Source organism: Bacillus rossius, chromosome 13 (genome assembly GCF_032445375.1).
Source record: "Bacillus rossius redtenbacheri isolate Brsri chromosome 13, Brsri_v3, whole genome shotgun sequence".
NCBI lineage: Eukaryota > Metazoa > Arthropoda > Insecta > Phasmatodea > Bacillidae > Bacillus > Bacillus rossius.
The window spans coordinates 41,472,014-41,491,446 of NC_086340.1; the positions used below are offsets into that span (position 1 = coordinate 41,472,014).

The 19,433-nt window shown below is 36.0% G+C and overlaps 1 protein-coding gene across 2 annotated transcripts in view; it reads left to right on the top strand.

Moving 5' to 3' along the window:
- Positions 1 to 2,727: 2,727 nt before the first annotated feature.
- Positions 2,728 to 19,433, top strand: part of LOC134538479 (protein argonaute-2-like) — a 28,920-nt gene continuing 12,214 nt past the window's right edge. The window contains exon 1 of one of the 2 annotated variants that reach the window (XM_063379812.1): positions 2,728 to 2,893. The gene's annotated coding sequence lies outside the window, so the exon portion shown is untranslated. Of the gene's footprint in view, positions 2,894 to 17,531; positions 18,058 to 19,433 lie in introns of those variants that run through there. The other variant, XM_063379813.1, reaches the window with a different exon arrangement.

Consider the following 19,433-nt stretch of genomic DNA (forward strand, 5'->3'; position numbering starts at 1 on the left):
CTGTGGCCTCGCGCCTTAACGCGTGGAGCGCGGGAAAACAGATCCGGCCAGTTTTGGGCTTAAAAGACATGTTACACAATATATGATTATAAAACAATTAGACATGATTTCCCTTGAATTAATTATCTTTTTAATTGTTATTAAATTGGTTGTTTTTGATTTGAACAGAATAATTACATATTTAATTAGGCGCATTGCCACACCTGGCCGGGCGCTGTCGTCGCTTTGGTGTTCGTCGCGGCGCACTTTTACACACTCGGCGGACATCACTTTCGGGCGTGTTCGATGCACTTCAGAGGTGTTGTTGTGACATAACGGCCTGTGCGAACCAGAGGAAGCACTGGCAGTTGGCGTCAGGTCATATTGCACACTGTGTGACGTTTTTATTTTGGTGATATTCTGGTAGCACTGCTTCTTTATTGCAAGCTAGGGATGTCCTGTATCAGCAACTTATATAATGTGGTTTGTACCCTCCTTATAATAGGGAATATATATTGTCCTCATTGCACTTTCATGCCTATGATGCTGTTTATGGATTTTTGTGCGTCAATAATGTCGTCCTCTTAGCTTTCGATTTCGTCCATGTGTCCCATCTGTCTTTATTTCCTTCTGTCGTTGTGACACTGCATTTTCATTCATTGTTTACACATTACGTCACTGGGCGGTGACATCATAGTTGCCGATAAAGCATTCGCAATGTTTGCAACATTCTTGCATCCTCTGGAGAGATCATCGATCGTTCCTTTTGTACCAATACATATTCTCTGTGCACACGTCTTTTGTTTCCTACTGCCCGTGTTTCGGAGCACCAGACTCGCTTATGGCTGAAACGGACACGTAGGCAAGGACCCATTGTGAAGCAGAGATTAGAGAAAGTTACAGATGGAGCATAAGCTCTGAGCACTGTGGCCAGTTTGTTCACGTAATAAGATGGCGGCCATTTGTTTATATAGTATATAGAAATGTAGTTTACTACATACTCTTGTACACAATCATTTTTCTCGAGTCAACATTCTTTATTTGTTTAATATTCATGCACTTTTCCACCACCATACATACATTACTTATGAGAAAATGTGATTTTGTTCATGGAACAACATGGCGGCGACCTGCTTTCCCCTTATGTACCCTGGCTTCAGCAGTGATACCAACAAACTGTGTTTATGCTCCATCTGTAACTTTCTCTAATCTCTGTTGTGAAGAAAATGTGAAGTGAAGTGGTGACACTGCTTTTAGCAACGTTTTGTGTTTAATCAAATACTGTAGAGGGAGAATACAGGACAGCTCGCTCGTTTTCGCGAGAAACCGACGGTGCTGCGCTCTCGCGGCTCGGCGTGATGACTGCCCCTAGCTGCCGCGACCACGGCCGCGCCATACGAAAACCTCTGAAACTAAACTCGCTGAAGTACAAAGAGTAACCGTCAGAATTGAAAGGAATTATTATTAAATATTTTTTTTTAAAATTCTATTGCCTTATAGAACGTAAAAATTTTCCCCAAGTCAAAATATTTCTTTTAGAAAAACATACTATCGTGAGTTGTAATATTTCCCACTTCCCGCTTTCATTGTTAACTAAATATGCCTTATTTCTTGGTTTGTTGATATTATAGTGATTTTATGCTTTTTTTCTTCTTCTTATTTTCACACCATTCATTTTCAGATAATGTATTTCCTCGCAAAAGCATCGTTTACACCTTTTATAAAACAATTGATTATGACATTAAAATAGGCCTATTTGTTTTACGATGAATGTGGGAGAACCCGGAGTAAAGAAAACAAAAAAGCAAAAAAAAAGTCATGCACATGTAAATTGTATGGAATATCTAGCATAGCAGTGGTTATAAGGTATGATCAGGGAAAATAAACTTCTTGCTACCTATTTAGGTACAGCTGGATAAAATTTTACAAGCATATTCGTCTCTTGTATATTATTTGCCTTTTTCATTTACAATGGAAGTGAATCTTGTAAACTTGTTCTAGCTCTGATACCATTGTAATAATGCATTTATTTAAATATTATTATTTTAAAGTAACGAGGTATTAATACATATTTAATATTTATGGTAGCTTAAGATAGTGCAATTGTAAGTTCTAATTTAAGGATTATATTGTTTATTTACATTGTGTCAAACGCTATGTACTTCTACAGATTTATGTCATACTGAAATTATGTATTTTTTCATCTCTGTTAACTGTGCATATAATAATATAATTATTATATACGTATTATACACTATATGAACAACTGTACTCATTAGGTATATTGCACATATTCATAAAAGAACTTTTAACTAATAGGCTGTTGATCGATAGCAAATCAATAGTATTTAGTGGCTAAAAAATTCGGATAATTTAATTAATTCATTAGATAATTCCCTAAATGAACGATGATTAGCAATAGAATGATTTGAAAATTTTTACTTCAATTTTCCTTGAAAATATGCTGTTAATTGTTAACTATTTTTTACATCGAAAGCAACTAACTTTTCAGCAGATAAATTTACATCTGCATGGCCGCAAAGGATACGAGGGTCAACACAATTTTTTCCGAAAGAATCTGCTGATTAGTCTAGGTGCAATGACGAGTTGAATTTAATACATTTTAGGCTTGGAATGCATGGCCGTGGGTGCTGTTATCACGCCGAGCCGCTAGGTAGCAGCGCTGACGCTCTTCGCCCGCGCGGCTGTGCTATTAGTATAGAGCTGTCCTGTATTCTCCTCTACAGTATTTGGTTTAATGTCTTTGGTGGGGAAGAATGGAAAGTTATGGTTTATGGATGTTATGTTATGAGAATTGATATTTGCTCCGTTAGTCTTTTTTGTATGTGGTTAGTGTAATGTGAACGTATTGTATTTTCTGTGTAGTTATTCATGCTGTTTTTAATGCAGTGAGGTAAGTTGCTGTTAGTTTCAACCACTAATTTAGTATTTTATATTTTGGCCATTTGATGTGTGTTGTGCAAAATATGTCAATATGGTTTATATTTTCTTAATTTTGTTGAAAATGTATATGAAAATATAATTTATATCTGATATCGTATAATCTATAAATACTACGCTGTGGGTCCTAATGCGTAGGAGTGTAATGACTAACATTAAACATCTCGGTAATCCTTTCGCATTAGTGCCAACGTATACATGAGATATTTTCACCACTGTTTAACCCTTCCAGTCAATTGACAGCATCTAAAAGGTAAAGTGTTTGGTGGACATTCAAATCATTGTGAATCGCTCGTTAATGGAAAGGCAATAGATCATTGTGAGTCCACCTTAAGAAGAATTTTATTCTGGGTGGGTGTTGAAAAAGGATTTGGGGGGGGGGGGGGGGGGAAACTGAGGATAAGTTAGATTCGAATCTCAGATTTGTTTTTAAAATGAGTACCATAATTGTAGTACCGTACGATAAAAACGAATCAAAACTGAACAATGACTTGGTGCAAGAACGACATATGTAAACCAAAGTTAAAAATTTTATTTTAATTAAATAAGTATAGAACCCTTGTACGATGTTTATATGTACATAAAAACAAGAAAAAATATATAATTAAATTTAAAAGGCAAAATGTAAACCTATTTTATCAGATTTAAAGGTTTTTGAACACTAGGCATCAATGCTATACAAAAATAATGTACTATAAAATAAAATAACAATGGTGCAACATTCAGCTTGGTGCAAATGTTTAAGGAGACCCTTGTCTACACTACACATATAGCAGAACCGGGTGACTTGGCACCATATATTACCAGTACCTCACCCTAGCATTCTATGTGCTTCGTATCTGGTCAACCTTGGAATTAAAAAATTATTAATATATAATAAAATAATAAAGGGTGCAACATTCCGCTTGGTGCAAAAGTTTAAGGAGACCCTTGTCTAGACCACACATATTGCAGAACCGGGTGACGTAGCACCATATTTTACCAGTACCTCACCCTAGGGTGTTTGCCAAAATAAGGTACCTAAAGCATGTCCCTAGGCCTTAAAAATATTATACATTTGTATTAATAGTAATTTTTACAATACGATATATGCTTGAATGTAATAGAAGCATATTATTTATATTATTTCTTAAATAAATGTTTTTGTATTTAAGATGCGAGACCAAGAAAGTGCTAAATGTCCCCTCCGTGGACTGTCTCCAAGTACAGTTTGATAACATTTTAATTATCCACAACAATATAATTTTATGCTATTTAATATTAATTCTTTAAATTGTAATGTCCAAAGATTAAAAAAGAAATCATAAAATTGCTGGACTGCAAAGGTTTGAATTTTCAAGTAAGATTAATGTGTATTAATTGTCCCCAGGAAATGGGTCCTTAGTGTGGACATACAAAATAGTTTCAATATAAACCTCCAGGGTGCAGCACTGGTCACTGAACCCTACAAAAAAGGAGGGAAAAGAATCTATCTTGTTTTCTATCAAGTCATAAGTGGTTGATTGGTGATTTATTGGTACTTACATTAGTTGATCCATGTGATATAACGGTTGGTCAAGATCGCTTAGTTCACTCCGTGGACAACTTTTTGAAGGTGAGAAATGATATCTGTCACTTCTAATAGATGAATAGATAAAAAGTACTACGTATAAATTTCTTTTACAAATGCAGTGATATTCTAACCTTAAAAATTAAAGGACTAGAAAACAAAAGTACAGTTTCTGTCACCTCCGTGGACGTCCCCTCCGTGGAATTCACAGGCTATGGAGGGGACATCATTGTACATGTAGTGAAATATTTCCAGAGTTGAATTAATGAGAACTGTATGGAAGTGTTAGTGCTATTTCGAGTACCAGAACTGCTGACATTGCAGCATAGGCCTATTAACAGACCATAACATATTTATGTACTTAATCATTGATGAAATTTATACATTAATTATGAAAATTACCATAGAGCTGCACTAAGTACTGTGTTTGTTACATTCATTAGATCCAGTATACTTGTGTAGAAAGATATTTGACAATTTAAATATTGTCACAGGTACATTTTTTTGTAATACCTTAAATGCTTAAATGTTAATAATAATTTACCTTGCAATCTGCTGAATTGATTATTTTCTGCTTTGACAAATGTTCATGCAGCACGGTTGTGGTCTGTCTATCCTCATTAAAAAAAAAGCATTAATTTTACTCTTTCAAATGTTTTATCATTACAACAGAGCCCAATAAACGCTCTGATAGATTTAGTATTTATCTTGCAGAATAATGGCTCCCATAAAAAAGAAAACTTCAAATTTCGCTGATAAGATCAAAAAACGATGGGAACAGAAAAAGATCAGCATGAGAAAGGCTAGAGAAAAGTTAACTAAGAACCCAAGAAAGTATGAAGAAGATAAAGCTAAAGAAAGGGAAAGATACCACATGAGGAAAAAATTCATTTTGAATATGAGTGAAAGGGATGAACGATCAGTGAGGAAAGAATGGAGAGACCGGAAACGACATCAATGAAAAGAGAGAAAAAAGTGAAAGAAACTGAAGAAGAATTAAAAATTAATTCTCCTGAAATGACACCAGAAATTTCAGATGCTGTAGTAGCCTCAACTTGCAGAGTTTAATGTGGAAAAAAGAGTTCAAGGAAAAACAGGAAGAAAATGTAAGAAGAAAAACGGAAGTTGGAAAAGGACAATGAGAGACTACGAAAAAAACTTGAGATACAAAAAAAGAATAAAGAGAATACGAGATTCATTACAACCTAATGCAGATACTCTAACCCCTGGGAAGAGAGTAGAAAAGTTATTTAGTAATAACAACACTAATTCAGAATAAGTAAAAAAGAAAGTTTTTTTGCTGAAGTTATCCATGACCAAATAAAAGACAGTTTTAAAACTGAGAAATCTTAAAAAAAAATTAGAACTATGTTACGTGTTTTAACTGGAAAAATTATCAAGAAGTACAGACTCTGTGTACATAACCACGGACTAAAAAAAGTACCAAAATCAATGGTAAGGTTTGTCCACTCGGTGGACAGTAGAGTCCACTCCGTGGACAGCCCCAAAATTCTATTTACGTTTTATTAATTCAATTTAATGTATCGATCTTGACCACTTATTGTACTGAATTTGGCGAAACCAGGGGAATATTTAAGAATCTTTACAGGTGTATAAAATATAATAATTTTTTTTTTCAAACCATACATAGTTTAGGTACCTACCTTATTTTGGCAATCACCCCCTAGCATTCTATGTGCTTCATATCTGGTCTACCTTGGAATAAAAAAAAATTATTATAAAATAAAATAATAAAGGGTTCAATATTCCTGCTGTACACGTGCTTTCCTCTGTCAGACCGTAGATCTTATTTAGACTATCTATTTGTTCACAACTTTTATAATTCCAGACCTAGAATTCCCAAAACAAATCTTGCCTCCTGTTTAGTGTACCTATGTAGTATTTACAATAACGATAATCCTTTTTATAGACTCTTCTCAAATCATAATAAACGCAACATAGAGTCCGTAAATCTATAAAGTTATGTCAATAAAGTACCTATTTATCTACATAACTTTATTTGGTTCAGCCAATATATAAAAAAAAGATACCTAAGGATACTAACCCTGATATGTACACAACATATGTTCTGTTCTTATTTGTTAGCTACTGTAACAATGCAATTAGTAGATCCTACATTATGTAATATCGTAAATTTTATTTTGTCATTTGTTACTTTTTTGGTACTTGTTTGTTTTTATGTTTGGTGGCTATCACCTTGGCTCATTGCTGTCGTTAGTCATCTCACAACATTAAATAAATAAATAATTATCAACAAGTAAAATTATTATGGCTTTTGTATTCTTACCTACATTGGATTTCAATACCTACTACCATTGTTTCTATGAACTCAATCAAAATGGCTGTTACCTACTGCATACAGTGTAGGCCTAAATAACAGTATGCTATTAAATTTAACTCTCAGACCAGCATTGGTAAGAACATATGTACATTTGATTTTATACTTGTAACCTGTTTTTAACAAGTGAGTGTCAAGATAAGTGCAGCACTTTGAAGGTAGAGCCGTAGTTGTTGGTGATTGTTTAAATTAATTTATTGCAGAACTACGATTTTGTAACTATAATATTGCTAATTTATTCACAAATAATCAATAGATTTTTCTAATTAAGCTATCATTACAGCTAAACAGACTAAAAGTATTGATTCCGAATTATTGACATAGAAAGTGTTTTATTTTATACTTATAGCAATGGTTACTCAAAACTACGAGGAAACCTTACATACCTAATTATGAAAATATAATCTATATTCTGAAATTATGCCAATATCTTGTTTTACACATGTTATTCCCGATTAGTGACTAAGACAAAAAATTTCAAGGACATTTATGTTGTTAACTTTTGCCACTTTGACTATCATGCACGCTAAACACTTATAAATGGTTGAATGACTGAAAATTTTTTTAAAAATATATAGTTTGCATTTATATATATATCATGCACATTTTCAAAGCTTGGCAATGTTTTGACAGACAAACAGAATTTTTGGGCAATATGATTGACTGCAAGACACATAAGAACAGAACATATATTGTGTACATATCAGAGTTAGTATCTTAGGTATCTTTTTTTTATATATTGGCTCAACCAAATAAAGTTATGTAGATAAATATTTTATTGACATAACTTTATAGATTTACGGACTCTATGTTGTGTTTATTATAATTTGAGAAGAGTCTATAAATAGGATTATCGTTATTGTAAATACTACATACACTAAACAGGAGGCAAGATTTGTTTTGGGAATTCTAGGTCTGGAATTATAAAAGTTGTGAACAAATAGATAGTCTAAATAAGATCTACAGTCTGACAGAGGAAAGCACGTGTACAGCAGGAATATTGAACCCTTTATTATTTTATTTTATAATAATTTTTTTTTATTCCAAGGTTGACCAGATACGAAGCACATAGAAATTAGGGTGAGGTACTGGTAAAATATGGTGCCACGTCACCCGGTTCTGCAATATGTGTGGTCTAGACAAGGGTCTCCTTAAACTTTTGCACCAAGCGGAATGTTGCACCCTTTATTATTTTATTATATTTTTTTTTTATTCCAAGGTTGACCAGATACGAAGCACATAGAATGCTAGGGTGAGGTACTGGTAAAATATGGTGCTACATCACCCGGTTCTGCAATATGTGTGGTCTAGACAAGGGTCTCCTTAAACTTTTGCACCAAGCGGAATGTTGCACCCTTTATTATTTTATTATATATTAATATTTTTTTAATTCCAAGGTTGACCAGATATGAAGCACATAGAATGCTAGTGTGACATACTGGTAATATATGGTGCCACGTCACCCGGTTCTGCTATATGTGTGGTGTAGACAAGGGTCTCCTTCTTTTGCACCAAGCAGAATGTTACACCATTGTTATTTTATTTTATAGTACATTATTTTTATATAGCATTGATGCCTAGTGTTCAAAAACCTTTAAATCTGATAAAATAGGTTTACATTTTGCTTTTTAAATTGAATTATTTATTTTTCCAGTTTTTATGTACATATGAACATCTTACAAGGGTTCTATACTTATTTAATTTAATTAAAATAAAATTTTTATCTTTGGTTTACATATGTCGTTCTTGCACCAAGTCATTTTTTCAATTTTGATTCGTTTTATCGTACGGTACTAAAATTATGGTACTCATTTAAAAACAAATCTAGAATCGAATCTAACTTATCCTCAGTGGGGGACAACTACAATCAAGTTAGTCTCTTGTGGTAAACAGCCTTGACTACGTTAATAAAGCACAAATAAATTTACGTCACCATAGCAATAACAGGGATCAGACCAATCTCTCGTGGAAAACAGTTTTGAATAAGCTAATAAAAATAAATCACAACATGGGGACAGCCACATCAGTGCATAGGCGACCTAATGTAACCTATGAGGTAATTTCTCAGAAACCTGTAGGAATTTTGAAACATTCTTTTTAGGTAAAATAGAGGAATATCTGTTGTGTTCTAGAACTTAAAATTTACAGAATTGTGCATACTGTTGTTTTTGGTTAGGTTAGTTAATTATATATATATATATGTATAAAATAAAGGACAGGTGGTTATGTTCATTTAGCTACATTTTAAATTGGAAATTCTTAACCCATTGTTGAAAGAATTAGTAAATTTGGTAATGGTCTACTATAGGGCTGCTACAATAAAAAAAAAGGGGGGGGGGGAGAACATCTGATTCAGTTCCTTGTTTTATTCCTAATTCTGTTGAGGCACATTCAAATATTTTCAAGAACGTAACTTGTAATTAATTATTTTATGTAAGCCTGTGCAGTAAGTCGGACACCACCGTGATTGAGTCCCAGTAAACGTTGAATACGTTACTATTCCAGCCACATGTGAAAAAATTGTATTTTCAGGGTAACTGTTGGTGAAAAATTATTGTGAAAGTGATCTGTGTTGTATGTGTAGTGATGTCATTGAGGTGTTGTGTTTAATAGTGTTGCCTGAACTGTTTTCAGCGAGCGACATCACTGATCCTTTTGTCACCACTGTACTGTTTACTTTTTACTAGCTGCAACTTGATCCTGTGGTTCTTCAAAGCTCCTTAGGAATATAGCATAACAGAGGCCATTTTCAAATAGTCAGAGAATTTAATGTCAGTATGTTATGGCCATGTTCAAGACTTTTTTCTACCCTAATTGGTTTTCCATTTCAAGTGAAAACCAGTTAAGATAGAAATTAGTCTTGACCCTAGCAGTAAGACACTGAAATTGAACAAACCTTTCTTTTTAAAAACAGCCTCAGTTAGATATGCTGTATTCATAATGTTCTCTGGAGAACTACAGTATCATGTTGCAGCCAGTATAAAGTAAACAGTAGAGCAGCGACAACAAAATCAGGGATATCCCATTGAAAACAGTCTCGGCTATGATATTAAAACCCAAAACATTTACATTACACGTAATATTTATACTAATTTTACATGATTCCTTTATCCGAAAATACTATTAAACACTTACATGGACTCGAAAGTGGCGGTAGCCGAGTCACCGCACAGGCGAATGTAAAATGGTTAATTCTTAAAAATATCTGAATGCACCTCTTCATAACCATTAGAAATAAAACAATGAACGTAATAATTCCATTTTCGGGTGTATCTTCTGGGGACGAGTATGTTTAAGTATATACTTCAGGTGAATTCAGACACTGTCAGAGTTTGATGATTATGGTTTATTTTAGCGTTCATGAATTTTTCTTATATTTTAATATTCTTATGTTCTAATGTTATGTTTAATGCTGTATTTTGTTATGTGTATTAGTGTTTAGAAAGTTTAGTTTTATATGTTATTTTTTAAAGTAATGTAATTCCTTTGTTTTGTTTTCTGCTCATTTTACTTTAGAAGTTGAATTGATGTGCTTAGAACCATTAAAATAAATTGTTACATATTTGGAATGGTTGAGAAAAGAATTATTTGGTGGAATATTTCTTTGATTTTATTCGGGCATATAAAGTTTTCATGCAGGGTCTTCACCATTCCTTGCCCACTGCATTTCAATTTATATTTTGAGGTCAGGTAATAAAGGTTTTGATGTGATTTTAATTTTCAAGGTTAGGTAAATAATTAAATTTCGGAGGTTAGTTTTTTGCTTTTTGAGGTAAGATTGGTTATGGTACCTACATTAAAAGTACCTTGAAATTGTAATAAAACATAGGGTCAAAATGGAATTTTTAAAATTATTTTTTTCTGGATCCTAGAAATCTGGTACTTGTTAATTCTGTTGAAGTTGGCAGAAAACTTCAGATCAATATTTTCTCATTTTTGATTGCTTACCGTACAATTTTGCTAGACTTCATCACCATTTTTACTAACGAGTTTTTCAGAATCCAGCATGATTTTTAAAAGGATCATCTTACTTGCCAACCTCAGAATTTTATAAAATTGGTTATGAAGGTTGTCCGTATAGAAATTAAATTAAAAGCCTTTTTTTTTCTTTTCAAATATATATAACAGTTTCAAAATTACAGCTATGTAAAATTTTCCAAAATCCGCCAAAAAACATAACCAACATATTTTGAGTTCACCATAGCATTTCTCCTAATTGAGCTAGAGAGATGGGAGTGGTGTCATTTTACTTAGTTTTAAATGCTCTTTCTTTTGATGTACAACACAACATACTTTGTTATAAGAAGTGTTTTTGAGAAATCAAATTCAAAAATTTGCTATTAATTTTCTCAAAAAGTGCTCTTTTGAAAATTTTTTAAAAATTTATTTTAATAGTTGATACTTTTGTAAGTGATTCTCAAAATTTCAAAGTGGGAGGCTAATGGGTGCATAGTTAAATAATAATTTAAAAAAAGGGTATTTTATGAAACTGTTAGTTCGCCTACCTACTACAGATTTCTTTACTATAGGCCTATTACATTATTCACGAACTTAAAATTAAATTTTTAACACTTACATCTTAGGCAAAATTTATTCCGAACTTTATGATTTGTGAAGATTATATGGCTTCTTCAGGTGTTATTAGATGAATCCTTCCTGTAGGAGTGGTGGGATCAACTTTACAAAGTACATCGGTCAGAGGTATCCACAATATGTCTGGCTTTCTTGGATATGAAAATGATGATGAAGGACCAGCAGGATGCTGAAACACAACTCTGTTTATGCTGCTCCTAGTTGTGGTAGCAACTGTAATAAAGCCTCCTTGCTCTATATTATTGATGTGTTCTCACGGGGTTCTTGGCGCCTACCCTCGTCGCAGTAAATAACAGGACCGCTGCTGCTGGATGGTCTGCCCAGACTGATAGTCCAGCTAGCACGTCACTGCCCTGTGTTACTGTATAGAGAGTAATTATAAAAAGGAAATTTAGTGGTGTTATGTGAATAGTGGAAATTTGCATATAAATGAAATAATAATAATTGAAAAACATATGATTTTAATGGTTTCTGGAATATGGGTGTGAAGTTACGTTTAACATGTGATTAAGCGAGAAACAACCAAGGTGTCAAACCTAGGAGTCGGTAATTATATGCAAATGACGTCACTAGAACACATTGAATATCCTGCCGGGTCTAGCTATACGTTGTCGGAGGCTTGAGGCTCTCTTCACAGGACCTCCAGGTGGTCTGCTGCTACACTGGAACTCTGGATGCTGTAATGCTGTAATTAGCGAACTACAGAAGGGCTGAGGTCGCCGGGTATCTGCTGAAGACTCGACATCCCTCTCGTCCTGGAAAGTCTGGTTTAATCTGGATTGGTCTCACCAATCGTCGTTGCAGATCACAGCTGGCGCTGCCCTCAGATGTCTGGAACCACTACGGTACGAAAACGGGACCGACGCGGAAGTTGGCACTCGAATTCGCCGATACTCCCTATCTAGGATTTATGTAATCCAGATACAATTCTCTCCACGCGTAGAGCGGAGAATTCTAAGCAGTTCCCGATCGCGGATGACGCGAAATCTTCTATTTCTCGGGCGGCAACCAAGGCTTTGGTTTGCCCCAGCCCGAGAAACGTCTTCTCTCTGCAAGATGGCGATGGCGTCTCCCCTCTTCCTCCTTATAACTATTTACTGGCAGTCCCTAGCAACCAAGGAGCTATCGATATCAGCAAATAGAATAAGCTGCATAGTGAAATAAAAACGTGGATGTTAGAGTGTAAGAGAATCGAACTAAGACCAAATGAATAAAGTTTCCAAAGAATAATTCTTAGAAGACCCTGAAGTTGAAAGTGTGTCGTCTATGGCAATAAGATGTGTAATATCTGTTATACCTTGGTTGTCCTCTTTACAATCAAAACAATTAAATACATAATATTCTCTCATGGCATATACAATTAATATTACAATCATAATAAAAATAATAATTATATAACTGTAAACAGTTGTACTGGTTACAGAGCCGCTTCAATGTTTGTTGTGATCTTTTCTTCCAGAAAAATCAAAATAAACTTTCTAAATATACATTGAATTAACATGACTATGTTTTTCTTGAATAACAATTCTTAAATTCTCACTTCTCTTCGTTGAAAGTCTATCAGAGTCTGTGTGAGATAAATTTCATGAAGTTACATTCAGCATATTAGAAAAATAATAATAATTAACATCATATTCAAGCTAATAAAATTAAACATATCCCTTGTCTTAATCTAATAGGTAACATGTTGTTATCTCTTCAATCAACATTATCAATTATTTAAAACAAATCAAATTATCATAATATATATACACAATATCACATATCATCTGTATCTAGTTCTGAATAAAGTGACTTAGTGTTTTTGTTTCTGTTGTAGATAAAGATTAATAAAATATTTAGCTGAGAATAAACATGTACAATAGACACAAGTACGTAGAAATGTTATTGACAAATTCGTAGATCGTTGACAAAATATCTGACACTGTTTTCAATTCAGATAATGCACGAAGTTATGAATCACAAATAAAACATTACGTAGTTATCACGTATAAGCACTCGTGTTCTTGAACAGTTTATCTTATCCGACGAAAATGCACTCACTAGTGTTCACTTTCTTTAGTTTGTCTGACAAAAATATTTTAAATAAATGGTTGTTCTCTGCTTATGCAAGATAGCTTATAATAGTATTGAAATGTCTTTATTACAAGCTCAATACTAATGGTTGAGTATAATGATTCTCAAAATTAGCTCATAAGGCAAGCTTTTTCTTTTGTAAGAAGCATGTGTCAAATGACCAATTCAGTTAAATGAAATCTCATCAGATTCATATATTTCATAACAAGAGTAATGAAATACTAGCTCTTTGTTTAACTTAGCGTGTAGAGTAGGAACAATTCCTAAATAGAAAATAATATGAATGTCGAAGCTAGGAGAAATGAAACAAAGTAGTGTATGTGTCTGTGCAATAGTGACAGAACGGCGTTCAGATATGTAAGTAGGTTGAAGGACGAACGGTAACGTGAACTATCTCTCAAAAGAATCTCAGGTATTAATAATTGTGTATGTGACAGTGACGTGTTTCGCCTGACTAACAGCTGGCTCTTCTTTCTTAGATGACGCCTCTCGACGAACTCTACTGGATCTTAACGAGTTATCTTCATGATCTTCAAATCTTCTATGACGTAGACATACAGTAGATATCAAATTCTTCAATAATTTCAAAGATAAAATAAATATGTGGCATGGCTCAAATCTTACGCACTGGCTAATAAAAATTCACACCACCTATAGGTGTGACAAACATCGACGACGAAAATCGCATATCCGCGAAAAATGTCCGCACTGGCCTACACGCTCAGTGGACAAAAACATATCGTCGATAAGTGCTCTACGCACAGAAATGTCCTCACTGGTACTCCGACACAGTGGACACTAAATTAGCCTCAAGCATGCGTGCTTGTTTTAGCGATGCAACATAGTGCTCCCTTACTGTTGGGATAAACATTAATTAAAGCCAAACAATAAATCTAATTCATGTCGAATGTCACTGATGACTTGACCAAACATCATCTCTTACATATACGTTATAGATCAGCGTCTAAGCCTTAGGTTGCTTATAAAACCTTAGCTGTGTTAAATTAAATCTTCCGATGACCTTGTCGCTGTCAGTTTCCTTGAGAGTGTAACAGTTTTCATTTATTCGTTCACAAACTTGAAATGGTCCTTCGTATAATAAAAACAACTTCTTCGTCACCTGTTTCCACATGTCACTAACAGGATTAGTTCGTTTAAGCACTAGGTCTCCTATATTTAACTTCGTTATTCGTTTAGGCTTCTGTAGCTTACTTCGACGTTCTGCAGCTAGATGTAGACGAGCTGTAACAAACTTCTCTATTTGTTCCCTCATATCTTCGCTTATCGATTCTGGGTCTTTCGAGTTTTTATCATGGTCGGGTAATATGGTAATAGGTAACGCCTCTGATCGTTCCGCAGTAATAATCTCATGGGGTGTTAATCATGTCGATTACCGGCGCTAAAAGTCACGATATTTGACGTAGACTTAGCCAGTATCGGTTCTATGCCTTGTGGATTTGCATAGTAGGTGATAGGGTTGACGGGTTCTTGTCTCGCAAAATACCCTGCGTACTGCAATGAAAATGAAGGTTGATTCTGGAATGTATTTTGTGAAAATTGAATAGCTTCATTACCGGCGGCTTCACTTCTCAGTTGGTTAACCGATAATTTGCTAGGGGAGTTTGGTTTGTGTGGCTGTCGGTTCCGCGGACTACCGGATGACTTCGCTTCTCCTCGATTTTCATAATAATGTTTCGAGTTGTCGTAGTTTTTACTCGAATATTTGGGCGAATGTCTGTCGTCCTTATAGCGCGGCGACCTGGGTGGCCGTCTCGGTGAGGTAGGTGGGGTTCTAGACTGTTCGCCCCTACCTTCTCGCCTAGGCGTTGAATTATAAATAATTCCTCCGCGTCTGTATTCTCCGCGTTCCTCGCTGTTACGCCACGAGCGGTTGTGTTTTGAGCGTTCAAACTCGCGTGACTTCGAACCTCTATGGTAAACATCGTTGTTGTTCCGGCCTGAATACCAAGCGTTTCGTCTATGGGCCGGATTATTCTTGCCCCAAATTAGACTGTTCACGTGCGGCTGTTTACGTTGGTTGTTGTCTGGATAATTTTCATTATGCCACTGATTCCAAGGCTGATACAGCGGTGGTTGTCTGTTTACCGGTGATTTTTCAGATTCCTCTCGCTGGCTATTTCTATTCTGACGGTCGAGCCTGTCGTACGCGAGTAGCTGTTCCCTGAAATCTGCTATTCCGTCAAAGCTTCTACCTGTCAGATGTAATTGGTAGCGCATCGGAAGTTGGCCTAGAATCATTGCCACGAATTCATCGTCGCTCATGACAACGTCTAGATAGCGGGTACGTTCAAACATGTCGCTTAAATGAGCCTCGAGCGTTTTGTTTTTCTTAGGATCATACTTTTCTCCGTGTAACTGAGCGCGTAAATTCCCCTGAATTTTTAAGCTCCAGTATTGTTGTAGAAAAGCTGCTTTAAACTGTCCAAACGACGATATGGAAGTTTGGTTAACTTCCCACCAATAATATGCGGTACTTTTCAAGCAGTTGTTCAAACATCGCAATTTTTCCGTGTCCGAAAGATTAAATCTCTCCGCGTATTCTTCAAATAATTTTATAAATTTACGTGGATTTTCCGTGGATTTTGAGGAAAATATAGGCATTTCCTCTGACCAATGCCTAGCAGGGTGGTTTAAGGCTGCTGTATCCACTACTATTACTTGTTGTCCGGTCGCAGTGTTGGTAATCACGTCTTGTGAACGGTAAGTAGGCGTAGCCTGGTGTGACGACGCGGACGTGTCTCGCTGCGCTGACGTCATCGTTTCCGCCGTCAACGCGCTCGTTGTGTCAACGTTTATCTGTGTGTGAGCTGCCGCTCCAGACAATGACAAATGCTGCACGCAGTTCTCGAGCTGGATCAATTTTCTGTTCACGTATCGAATGTCGTCTGCAGTACTCGCTTCATGTCGTTGTAGCGCGGTATTTACGTTCGCGAATTGTGTTTCGCTAAGCTGAATGTAATTATTGAACTGCTCCTCTGCAGTACGTTTCGCAACCTCTATGCACGTAGTTTCCGTGTTAATTACGTGTTGTTGTAACTCGGTTACTTGCGCATCAATTTCTTCAAATCTGTTCATTACTGTTTCACAAATGTTATGAACTTCCTCCTGTGTGTGGCGAATTTGCGTAACTAGCTGTCTGGTTACGTCACCAATTTTAGCTTCTACTTTGCCTATCAAGTCAAAGTGTTGTCGCGCTAGCTCTCCAGACAAAATTTTAGCCTGTTCCGCCGCTTCGGACCTCTGCTTAGCCATTTCGTCAGATAATGTTTTTGCCTGTTCCGCCGCTTCGGACCTCTGCCTAGCCATTTCGTCAGATAATGTTTTTGCCTGTTCCGCTGCTTGGGACCTCTGCTTAGCCATTTCGTTAGTTAGTATTTCCGACTGTAATTTGTTTTGTTCGGTTACTTCCATACGCTGTGATTCTAACGCAGTATTAATTTGTATAGTAACCACATTCAATGCTCGCATCAAATCCTCCATGGAAATATTATTCGTGTTTTCTTTAGCTGCCTGCACAACTGGTTCGGAAGCGTTACTTTCCTCTATGCGCGCGGGTTCGGGAGCAAAGCTAATTTCTCGATCTGCCTCAACGCTTAGTGTGGGTGTGTCCTCTTTGTTTTCGCTTTCCACAACGCCTAGCATTTCTTTCTGGCCCTCGACTGACGTTTCCTCCTTGTCGGAGCTGGTCTTTTTGTGCCTCAGGAAATACATACCTTCGTCGGCCATCTTGTAATGCTTCCGACGTACTGATATTATACTCTACAGCAAAACTACACAATTGCACTTTTGGTAGACGGTCCAGTGAGCGTAGACCCTCGTCGATGCCCCTAAGTTGGATCGCCACTGAAACACAACTCTGTTTATGCTGCTCCTAGTTGTGGTAGCAACTGTAATAAAGCCTCCTTGCTCTATATTATTGATGTGTTTTCACGGGGTTCTTGGCGCCTACCCTCGTCGCAGTAAATAACAGGACCGCTGCTGCTGGATGGTCTGCCCAGACTGATAGTCCAGCTAGCACGTCACTGCCCTGTGTTACTGTATAGAGAGTAATTATAAAAAGGAAATTTAGTGGTGTTACGTGAATAGTGGAAATTTGCATATAAATGAAATAATAATAATTGAAAAACATATGATTTTAATGGTTTCTGGAATATGGGTGTGAAGTTACGTTTAACATGTGATTAAGCGAGAAACAACCAAGGTGTCAAACCTAGGAGTCGGTAATTATATGCAAATGACGTCACTAGAACACATTGAATATCCTGCCGGGTCTAGCTATACGTTGTCGGAGGCTTGAGGCTCTCTTCACAGGACCTCCAGGTGGTCTGCTGCTACACTGGAACTCTGGATGCTGTAATGCTGTAATTAGCGAACTACAGAAGGGCTGAGGTCGCCGGGTATCTGCTGAAGACTCGACATCCCTCTCGTCCTGGAAAGTCTGGTTTAATCTGGATTGGTCTCACCAATCGTCGTTGCAGATCACAGCTGGCGCTGCCCTCAGATGTCTGGAACCACTACGGTACGAAAACGGGACCGACGCGGAAGTTGGCACTCGAATTTATGTAATCCAGATACAATTCTCTCCACGCGTAGAGCGGAGAATTCTAAGCAGTTCCCGATCATGGATGACGCGAAATCTTATATTTCTCGGGCGGCAACCAAGGCTTTGGTTTGCCCCAGCCCGAGAAACGTCTTCTCTCTGCAAGATGGCGATGGCGTCTCCCCTCTTCCTCCTTATAACTATTTACTGGCAGTCCCTAGCAACCAAGGAGCTATCGATATCAGCAAACAGAATAAGCTGCATAGTGAAATAAAAACGTGGATGTTAGAGTGTAAGAGAATCGAACTAAGACCAAATGAATAAAGTTTCCAAAGAATAATTCTTAGAAGACCCTGAAGTTGAAAGTGTGTCGTCTATGGCAATAAGATGTGTCATATCTGTTATACCTTGGTTGTCCTCTTTACAATCAAAACAATTAAATACATAATATTCTCTCATGGCATATACAATTAATATTACAATCATAATAAAAATAATTATTATATAACTGTAAACAGTTGTACTGGTTACAACGCAGAAATTTCACTTTTAGTTTATCTTCTTCATTCTCCAACACATATGTCAGCCACCACTTTTGGTCATATACAGCGGTGATATATCCACTATCTTCGTCATTTGTAGTTTTCCAGGGCATTTTTGGATGGTCACAGTTTCCTCTGTTGTATCTTCAGAGAATATACATATCTTTGATACACTTGAATTTACAGGCATATAAGCATGGTATTGTTGTGTTCCCTTAATGGTTATTGAAATGGTTATTCAGAAATTTCTCAGATTCAACATACTCATCTTGGTGGAGAAGGTGAAATTAATTCCAGATAAATTTTCAACTGCCCATTCATAAAGTTGGATAGGTGTTAAAATTTGGTCGTCATATGGAAATTGTAGGCTTGCTCTTGCAGCAAGTTTCTTCACTGAGCCCCTAACTCCATCACATGGTTCCTTTCCGAGAGCAGTAGCGGAAAAATGCCATTCTGCCTTTACACCAAAGTCTTGCTTATAATAAAACATAAGTTGATAAAGTTTTTCTTATTTTTATATTGTGCAGCACATCCATCTGAGTAATAAAAAATCTTTTTTTGGCACTAATTGAAACTTTGTTGTCATGATTTCAACAATTTGTTTCTAGAATGTATGCACAGAAAGTGTTATGCTCCAAACATGGTGAAATTAAACACAACTTAAATGCTTAAGTTTATTATTCTCTCTGTAATAAATCACAAAAGAGTGTATTGTCACACAATCACTTCCCCAGTGGAAACTTTGAGCTTCGTCCTGAACGACAATATTATAGTTTTCAGAGAAATCTAGGTTTACAACAATATTTTCTTTTT